Raw genomic sequence first — 9,910 nt, 5'->3', positions numbered from 1 at the left:
CACTCGTGGCCGGGAAATGTTCCCAGCCTGTATTATCACACCTTCAACTATTATCGATCTGTATTGCTTGAAAGTAATAAGCTCTTGAGTCACTGTTAGTTTGCTTTCCGTAAACAGCAATATAATCAGCTTGCCGTGCTGGAACAAACAATTTATCGGGAGGAATTCTGGAGAACGCTAGGTTACACTTGCAGCAATCAGATTTCGCGAAAGCCCAAGCCTCAGACTTATTATGAAAAAAAAAATCAGGTTCTAATTTCAACAGCGCTTCATTAAAAGCGGTCTCATAAATTACACATAGATCGGTGTCATTCCTTGACACGAATAAGAACATCACTCTGCCTGCCGCGGCTAAAATTTAAGCGGCTGAAATTGAACTCCTGAGTTCGGCAAAAGCCTAGGTACCATTCTGACTGGGATATGTCAGAGAGAGACTTTACATTATCGCTTCTTAATAAGCTGTCACAGGTAATAGGACTAGCTCTCGATCAAAAGTATCTTCCACGCAACGTAAAATTACTTATATCTGATTCCTCTTTGTAAGTCACGTTAATTTTTGCTTCGTGGCTTGTGGTACTGCACCAGCCTCTAGCATAAACCGCCTATTTATACTGTACAAAAAGTTATTCGGGCGATAAGCGATGAGCCATGGAATTCTCAAAGTGGGCATTTCTTTCAACAGCCCACGATACATAAAGTAGAAGATTCATGCAACTAAAGCTTGATACATATATTAAGGAACGTGTGCATATCTGAATGCAGGTAATAAATTTTTACTTTTTCTTGTCCCTTGTCCTTCCGCTCTGCTGTCGCCCTGAAACCAGTTTCAAAGCTTGCCACGCGGCCGCCTGCATCTTTCTCCCTGAAGCAACCTCCCCATAATCCTTTGTATGTTATTTATAGGAAGTAGTGTGATGAAAGAAGGTTGAAGACGATAGAACGACAAAAACAGTGGCGACCGGAAAATATACAATCCCTGGCACTACAAGATACTTTTGGGTTAACCAAGACTACGGACGCACTGGGCTGTTGAGAGCGTCCAGCTGAATCTGGGAAAGTGAGCCTGTTTGTCAACTTGACGTGAGATTTCATTTGGCACAGTTGAAAGCAACCCCGAACCGCTCCTGATCCATTTTACAAATGCTCGCCTTGCTGCCCGGGCTGCGGTCTCGCTGAGAGGCCCGCCGCATCCCGTTCGATTGGGTAGTGCCGAGCCCACACCAGACCAAGGGAGCGCCGCCACCTCCACCGTCTCTTGCCCGACGTACGAGACCTGGATTCGGCTACCGGGTGGATTGTCAAATTCTTCAAAGGCGGTGCTAGACTCGCATCTGGCTTTCGCCACGGAGTAGGGGTTTTTGCAGCGTCTGTAACCCACCTCTTCTCTTCCTCCTTTTGCCTTTAGACCTAGAAGCCACCCGCTCTAGATAAACCTACCCTAACTTAATCACAAATGGTCGCAACTAGCCTGTGCTTCAAAGATTGGTGGAAGAAGCTGCAATTGAGTCCACCTGATTACGCAAGTGGGCGCACCGAAGGTCATGACCTTGATGGCATGGCCTAAAAGAGCAATATGCTAATATCGTTATGAATTTCAATCATTTTACTAATATTTTTTTCACATAAAAAAAAACGAACATCATAGCTGTAAGTGGCGAAGATTCAGTAAAATGCCTGGCGTAGCAAGTTTCCATCTCTCCATCTCCTATTTCGGCAGAACCCTTGGTGGGTAAAAATAAGGATAATAATATTATCGCTACTGAAATCGAAGAAAGCGGCTTATTCGTCTGATGGTATAGCGGTTCAACCACTTCCACGCGCACCGAGTCGAAGCATTGGCGAGAGATTCTCGTCTGTATTGCGTAATCCGAAAAATCAGAGAGCAACCTGTGCAGTAAGCAGTGTTACTGTAATGGTAGTAACTATACTGCGCAGGTTGCCCGGTGAACCATCAGTTCAATTTTTTTCTCACCGGATGACGCGAGCTATTTCAAAGATTTAAATCAGAAAGACTCGGATCTTTCACATCGTTCAGCTGCAAGAGAAAGCTGTTTTCTCTGCATTGCGCCTACGGCACGACTGAGCGATAAACGCGAATTAAACGGGCTGAAGAACGCGCTGCGTTTTACCACAACAGAGCTAGTGTGCAAAAACGTTTCTCGAAAGCGTACGATTACAGTGAGCATCTCCCGGATATAGCAAGTACCAATCTGTTACGTTATCGATTAATTGTCATGCGGGAATAAGTCGAGCAGCTCTTACCCAGCTCACCACCAAATAAGGTGTTCGGCGAATTCATGACTGGCCGCGCCACAAGGCGGCTACAGACAACGACAGTGTGTCCAGAGTTTCCAGAGTAGAATTTTTTTGCAACGTGCAGAAGCAGCTTACAAAGGACACAGTGCTTCTCGAAACAAGGCAGCTTTAAAATTCAGGCCATCCGCCTGAATCAACCTGGGTTATGGTGCATGGTACATGGTATGCGGTCCCTAAGCCGCGCATGCGCTATGACAAACTCCGCTGTGGAGGGCTCTGGATTAATTTCAACCAGCTCGAGTTCTTCAACGTGCACAGACAAGAGCCCACGGGAGTGTTTGCACTTCGCCTCCATCGAAATGCAGTTGGCGCAGCCGGGATTCGATCCCGCGACCTTGGGATCAGCAGCCGAACGCTATAGGCACTGAGCCATCATGATGGCTCAATCTGCATATTAACGAACGCGGTCATCAGCTCTTATGAAATAATGCGTCTTTTTCCGTAAGCAATAACACTGCGTTATCGGCGAAGGGCCAATATGCTGATGGACGGCCCCAGTTGTACACGAATTTAGCTCAATGATTTTTGAGAACGCAGAGAATTTCGTGAAATGCAGGACAAACACCACCCGGAGCGATGAGGAAGAAGGGAAGCCACAGTAAGCAGCTGACGACAGCTCATGCTCATGTGGGCGCTGCAGGAAGCTGAGAAGGAAGAGTTGAGCGGAAAACAAGCGGAGCTTCCTACTGCTCATGGTACTCAACACCCAACAGTGAGACAATAGAATACATCTTTATTTTCCAGGAAGAACTGGATGGGCTTTTGGGCTACAGATACAGATAAGCTACAGCTACCGATAAGCTTGAAGGGGCCCAAGAGAACATTACATGGCAGCAGCAGTGTGAAAAAACAATGGAAGTTTAAAAAGAAGAAAACAATAATGGCAAAAAGGTTTTCTTTGGTTTATGGGGGTATAACGTCCCAAAGCGACTCAGGCTATGAGAGACGCCGTAGTGAAGGGCTCCCGGAAATTTCGACCACCTGGGGTTCTTTAACGTGCGCTGACATCGCACAGCACACGGGCCTCTAGAATTTCGCCTCCATCGAAATTCGACCGCCGCGGCCGGGATCGAACCCGCGTCTTTCGGGCCGGCAGCCGAGCGCCGTAACCAGCCACCGCGGCGGCTCGACAAAAAGGAGAACATAATTAAGATAATTGACAATAATTCTAATGAAATAAAAGTACCAAGCAATCATCTGAAAAGCATTTAAAGAAAAACTCGTAAGAGAAAACAAGCAATATTCATAGATCATAAATGCACAGAGTTAGAGCGCAACTGTTTTGTGGTAAAGCCCTCAGTGTGTATATGTATATGTATTTACATATGTATATGTATATGTAAATGTAAGTGTATATGTATATGTATACTATATGTACCGGGTGTTTCAGCGAACTCTATCAAAGATAGGCTTTTTGAGGTAAAAATATGGTTTTCGCGGCATAGTATTTACAAGTGTTAGCGAACACCAGAAAACCGGTGAGTCGTCTTTAGTACGCTGGTTAACCAATTTTTAATAATTAACTTTTTAACCAGCAGAGTTAGGCGCTTAGTTGCAACTTGAGACTTGTAGCCGGTGGTTAGTAACAGCCATATCAGAATTTTGAAAACGCAGTTACCCTCGCCGCTTTGGCTCTACAAAATTTGGCTGCATTGTGTGAAAATATATGCGCTTTCGAAAGCATGCACGCAAAGCAACCACTCCAGTGCACGCAACTAGTCGAAAAAGCCAAATTTTGTCGAGCCACAGCGCCAAGGGTAATCGCGTTTTCGAAATCCTAAAAACTGACATGGCTATTACTAACGACCGGCTACAAATCTCTCATTGCGACTAGGTGCTAACTCTGTTAGTTAAAAAGTTAATTACTAAAAATTAGTTAACCAGCTTACTGGTTAAGATGATTCACCGGTTTTCTGGTGTCCGTCAGCACTGGTAATACTACGTCGCAAAAGCCGCAATTTTGCCCCAAAAAGCCTTTTTTTTTAATTTTGAAAGTGTTCACTGAAACACCCGGTATATGTATATGTATAAGAGAAACTGTACAAAAGGCACTGTGTTCTAGGGGCGTATAAAAGTCCGCGTTGCCGCCGTTTGGACGAGGCGGACCGTCTACACGAGGACCAGTTGAAATGGTAATAGCGCGCCATGTCCGTGGTCGTTTCGAACCCGGGTGGCGGCTGCTCGCGACGCGTCAGTTCACCGTAACGTACCCGCCCTACATCGGAAACAATCCGTAAGGTTTTTGCATCTTGTTAAATCCGTCCACGTCCACTCTTCCTCGTGGAACGCTTTTTGCGCATGAAGTTTGCTGCAGTACTCTTCTGCGATGGTACATGCGCCGCCTGTTCGGTGATGCAGTTAGGCAGCCGCCCTTGTGCCGCAGCTGGACAGCAAAACTGTCCGGCTGTGTTGCATCCAACACGACTTCCTGCTTTTCATATCAGCTGATAACTGTCTGATACTTACACGGGGCACATGGTGGAGGAACAGCGCGAGACTAATGGTCTAAATACCAAAACTGGCGCTGCAGAAACGCATATTTCTAGGGGCTGTCGGCGACTACTGAACCTTTCGCAGACTCTGTTCTAGCAGAAAATCGAACCGTATCGACTGCTTTATTTGCGCGACAAAGCAGTTAACCAAATACCTCAAGACACCTACGTGCGCAGTAGTGTACTAAACGCTGCACGGGAATAAGACCCGCCTTTTCAGGACCGTATTCATAAGCATTATACAAGCGCGGGTAAGCGGCGCCGCGCAGCAGTGACTTGGGCTGACTGGTGATACTGACTGATGACAGAGTAACAAACGGGGCAGAGGAGAGGGCTCCCTCTCGCAAGCCATGAGCAGAGAGAAGGGGGTGTCATGTGTGCTTTAATAAAGCGGTGCCTTCCCGTGCGGTTTTATTCCAGTCGCACCTTGGCGTAGTGCTGAGCATGAGGCGTACGGCGGCCTGGTGCGGAGCGGCGCGCGCTGCCCGGGGTGGGGGGCTCCCCCACCCTGCCGGCAGAGTGGGGCGGACCGGCCTCCCGGAACGCGGCCGGACAATGGCGGCGCAAACAAGAGCGGTCGCTCACCCGGCTGGCCAGCGTCCGGGACCGGTGGCCGATCAGCCGATACAGTTCGCCCGACGACCCGAGAGGTCGGTCCGCCCCCACCCCGTTTATCACGCCCGGGGCCTCCAGACCCGGGGGGCTATTCCTGTATCGGGGGCCGCCATCGCACGCGCGGAGGTGCCCAATCGAGATGGGCCTCGGCGATATCGGCCCCCGGCCGCTCCTCGGCCTCCCGAGCGCCTTCTATCGCTCGACCGCGGCGCGCGCGACGTCCGCTCGTCGGGCGAACACTCTGCATAACGGCGTTCCCCTGCACGTGGCACACGCGCACGCCGCCGCCACGGAGGCGCCTAGATCGCCCCGCGGCTGCGGCGCGCAGGCAGACATCACGCGGCGCCGGCTCGCGTGCGAACACGCCCCGTCCGCGAGGGGGTCATCCGCATTTGTACTCCCAGCTATCTTCATCTCCGCCGTTCTTTTATGCGCGATACATGGTGGGCTATAAGGCCGTCTTTCTTCCTTCTACTCCGTGGGCTGCTTGCTCCTGTTTCGTCGAGAGCATTTGTCATGACTACACGCGAACGAGTGAACGCGAACAAAGCACCGAGGTGCAGATACCGTTTTTAACGCCTACTTTAGTAAGGTGTCCGGGCGTTCAAAGCTTATCGTTACAAAACTGCCCATGTTTAGACGCATCCTCGAAAGCAATGTTGCAAGATTGCCTTCGATAAATCATTGAAGAAGGACAAACTCCGAAGGCAGTGCCGGAGCATGTGGCACCAGGCCGATTGAGTGCGCTTAAAGCCTTGCCATTCTTATGTTTCTGCGCAGTGCTACACAATCATCCTCCATCCATGAGGGAGTTGCCAGTAGAAGTGGTCAGGATTAGACTCGACGTTCCTACTCTCAAAACTAGTGAGCGGATTAGCTCTGCGCTGCAGTTAAGGGACTGCTATAGTGTGAGGAGTAAATAGCCCTCTGCCTTGCCTAAGTCGATGTTACCGTTCGGAAAGCGGCAAAAAGAGAAAAAAAATAAGAAGGCGGAGGTGTGAGGGGGATGAGAGGTTGAGGAGGCGTTGACGAAGCTGAGATATTTGCCTTATCCTGTCTTTGTGGCACTGATTTTGCAATGTTTGCCCTTGTGGCCAAGTTCGGGAGATACCAGACTCGGCAGCGGAACCCACTCACCTAAAGTATGGGAAATGCTCACTGAAAATTTCTGGGTATCGCAAAATAACAATAACGCTGGTACAGACTCGCGCAAATTGTTGATAACATGCAGCGCGGCGCTTTTTCTTACGCAGAATTGCCGGATATTTAATTTGATCTGTTTGATTTATTTTTTTCCGGAGACATTTACAGCTGCACACTGATCCTGTTACCAGAGCCATGCCTTCATGATGCCGTAATGCGGGACAGACCGAGAACAAGAAGAGAAACCAATATGAGAGCTATAGTGCTCTCCCTTTCTATGTCTCTTCCATCGCGCAGATCAATATTTGCCATCCCGCTTGACTCAAGCGCTGACGAGCGGAACAGTGTCTGTATACCCTCAAGGGATACGAGGAGTGGAGCCGTTTTAATGAGGTTTGTCATTGTCGGCAAGGCGGAGCACATTTTTCAGGACGCGCTACGAGCAAGTATAGAGAAACTACCGCATGCTGGGTGAAAGCAACACCAGCACGCGAAGCACGAGGTGGACAAAACGCAGGTGTTTGTCTAAACTTTGCGTCGCTCGAAACTGTTCGTTCTTCGGTATACGCCGACAGTAAAAGTTTCGTCCTCCTATTCGGTATTCTAAGGCCATGACGCTTTTTCGAAGAGCTTGGGCCTGCGTAACAGCACCACTCAGAGACGAACACTAAAGACAGCGAGGACGGAACTTTGAATTTCGTTTGAAGTTGAAATTGCGTTTTACTTCCCTGTACAAGCACCAGAACAGCATGAATTTAAAGTAATTGTATGGGCCACAATCAAATGTTTTCAGTAAGAACAAAAAAAAATATCCATTTGAATGCTAGAGGCACGGGGCTTGAGCATTCACTATTTGTTTCTGTCTTTCTATCTGTCTGTCACTGCGAAAAAAACTCCCAACAATCGACGCCACCCTTTGGCTCGTGGTCAAACGTAATTGCGCTTTTGTACTGACTTGGGGGAACACAGGGACGACACAAACACTGGTGCGCAAGTCTGGCTCATGCCTGGCATCCATACAGATTTAGAGGAGGTTGTGCTGCGCGCTGTTCTTCAAGCTAAAGGCGGCGAGAGTTAACTCCCAGTGACAGCAATGAAGCAATTACGAGTGCCATCTGTCAGCCAGTGGAATAACGCATCTTGCTCAACGCCGAAACACTCCTCGCGTCATGCAAGCTGTACTCGGGTGAGACAGATTTCTCCTTGAGAATTCCTTCAGGCGCGCGTCCCGCGTATACAAGTTTCAGAGGCCACACGGCAAGCATGCCATTTACTAACCTCCACCTTGGCGAAGGTTGTTTTTTTTTTTTCCACTTCAGTTTGCGTTACTTTCTCCTCACAAAGCCATAGCTTCTTGGTGGTTCCCTTTACTGATTGAATAAACCTGGCGATAACTTCCGACATTCGACTCGCCGATAATTACCAGTCACAAAAACGGAAAAAAGTGATGCCCATTTACTGGCGATGCCAGTGTCGCTGGTAGAAAGCTTTTAGCGTGTTCCTGCTTGCATAAATGAGTGTCACTGACGGACAACGCTGAAGTTGTGCAGTTTGCTGTTCTACCTCATGCGATGTTCACGAGGCAGTGCGCTTTCTGTGTGGGTTAAAATCTCTCGCTTGATGTATTGGTGGCCTTGCTTGAACCGCTCCTTTCCGGTCCAGACAGGCACTCTGCCAGAGCTGGTTAAGCACCTTGGCATAAATTAGTTCGCAGAATACGTGCCTGCAGTTGACTTGTCACGAGCTCACGCTTCGGGCAGCTAAGAAAAATCGTTGACGTTACTCGAAAAGCCAGCCTGATTGTTTTGCGGCATTTGGTTGGGTTTCTAACGAAACTCGCATGCAAAAGCAGTATCAAGTATTATGTATATGGTCGAATATTATCAGGCAGTGAATGTGAGATCTGCAGTATTGAGTTTTATCGAGTTCTTCGTGTGCATAGAATCGCTAGATCATGATGCCTGTGCCGCTATAGCAACCGACGTCATCACGTTCTGTGCAGATCATCGTAACCTTCTGTTCATATCTGTTGTTGTGTCACTACTGGAATCGCGGCTAAAGCATGCAGCTGTTGAGCGCTAATCGCGGCATGACGGTATATCACGGGACACAGATAGTACGGTGCCGAGTAAAAAAAGATAAGCACGATCAACACAGCGCAATCACTATACTTGCGGCACAGCGGTTCATCAAAACGGAGATAATGAGAGTGCCAGGCCTTCCCCACTTCAGCCTTGCGGGAGGATTGGCATGAGCCTGCGAATACTTATTTTTCCGCCGCCCCGGACGTCGCTCTTCTGTGGCAATCTTTTTTACTCGCCACTGTAAATCTTTGTCTCTGTTATGTCAGTACGTTGCGCTAGAGATCCTGCGTTCAAGAATATTCACGGCTTTCCCTTCGACTAAACTTTTCTTTTTTTGACTCAGCCTTGATGTGACATAATCGTCAAGTTCATTGTAGCTGAATCTCCAGGTGTCGGATAGCACTGGCGGCTGTGATGGTTAAGAAACTGCGCTTCCTTCTCGAGGTCTAAATTTATCCCTTCAAAAATGAATTTGACCGTCTGAGATGGTGCACATACTTATTACTCTTTCGCTTGATGTCATGCTTCGTTGGTTGGCATTCTGCGTGCCGCTGGTGAACTATGAGGAGCTGTCGCATATTCAGCAAAGAAAGCGTATACTTGCAACGAATTAAGAAAAAATAATAATTCGCGGAGGTGACAAGAGAGGGCGTGAGAGACAAGCACGAAAGAAATACTGGTCTTTCGACATAGTTTGACGATTTTTGACAGCAAGCCGGATGGCGAGCGGCCGATATTTCGGCCCTCTATCTCCAGTCTCCGCTACTTCGTGGCAAATCTCGACTGACCACAACAGCTAACGAAGCCCTGCTGATCACGAATTCATACAAGGGAGACTTGCACACTGAGCGTCAATACAGAGGAACACATGGTGTGGGTGTCGTCAATCACTTCTTGTACATGGTTTAAGACGCCAGGGAGGATAACAAACAATTGAGATCTATGAGCCTATACGAGGCTTCACTTGCGTCGGTTTGTGGGCTCCAAGAGCATTCCCGACAGACTCGTCAGCGTTTGCGGGGCTGCTCAACATGTACGACTATATCGACTGATATGAGGCCGAAACGATTGCACTTGTTTCTTGTTTTCGCCATTCCAGCCAACATCGGCCTTGCCCGAGTTTCCTCCTATCGACACTGCGCGCACATGCCTATCTGCAAGGCCACCACCAGCATCAGCGGTGACGCGGAGGCTGTCGTGCCATGTTCGGCACCATCGCAGCTCACCCCCCCCCCCCCCTTTTTTTTTTATCAGACGACG

The sequence above is a fragment of the Amblyomma americanum genome, chromosome 1 (assembly GCF_052857255.1).
Source record: "Amblyomma americanum isolate KBUSLIRL-KWMA chromosome 1, ASM5285725v1, whole genome shotgun sequence".
Classification (NCBI taxonomy): domain Eukaryota; kingdom Metazoa; phylum Arthropoda; class Arachnida; order Ixodida; family Ixodidae; genus Amblyomma; species Amblyomma americanum.
The sequence above is the reverse complement of the archived record's forward strand: the minus strand, read 5'-3'. Positions refer to the sequence as shown.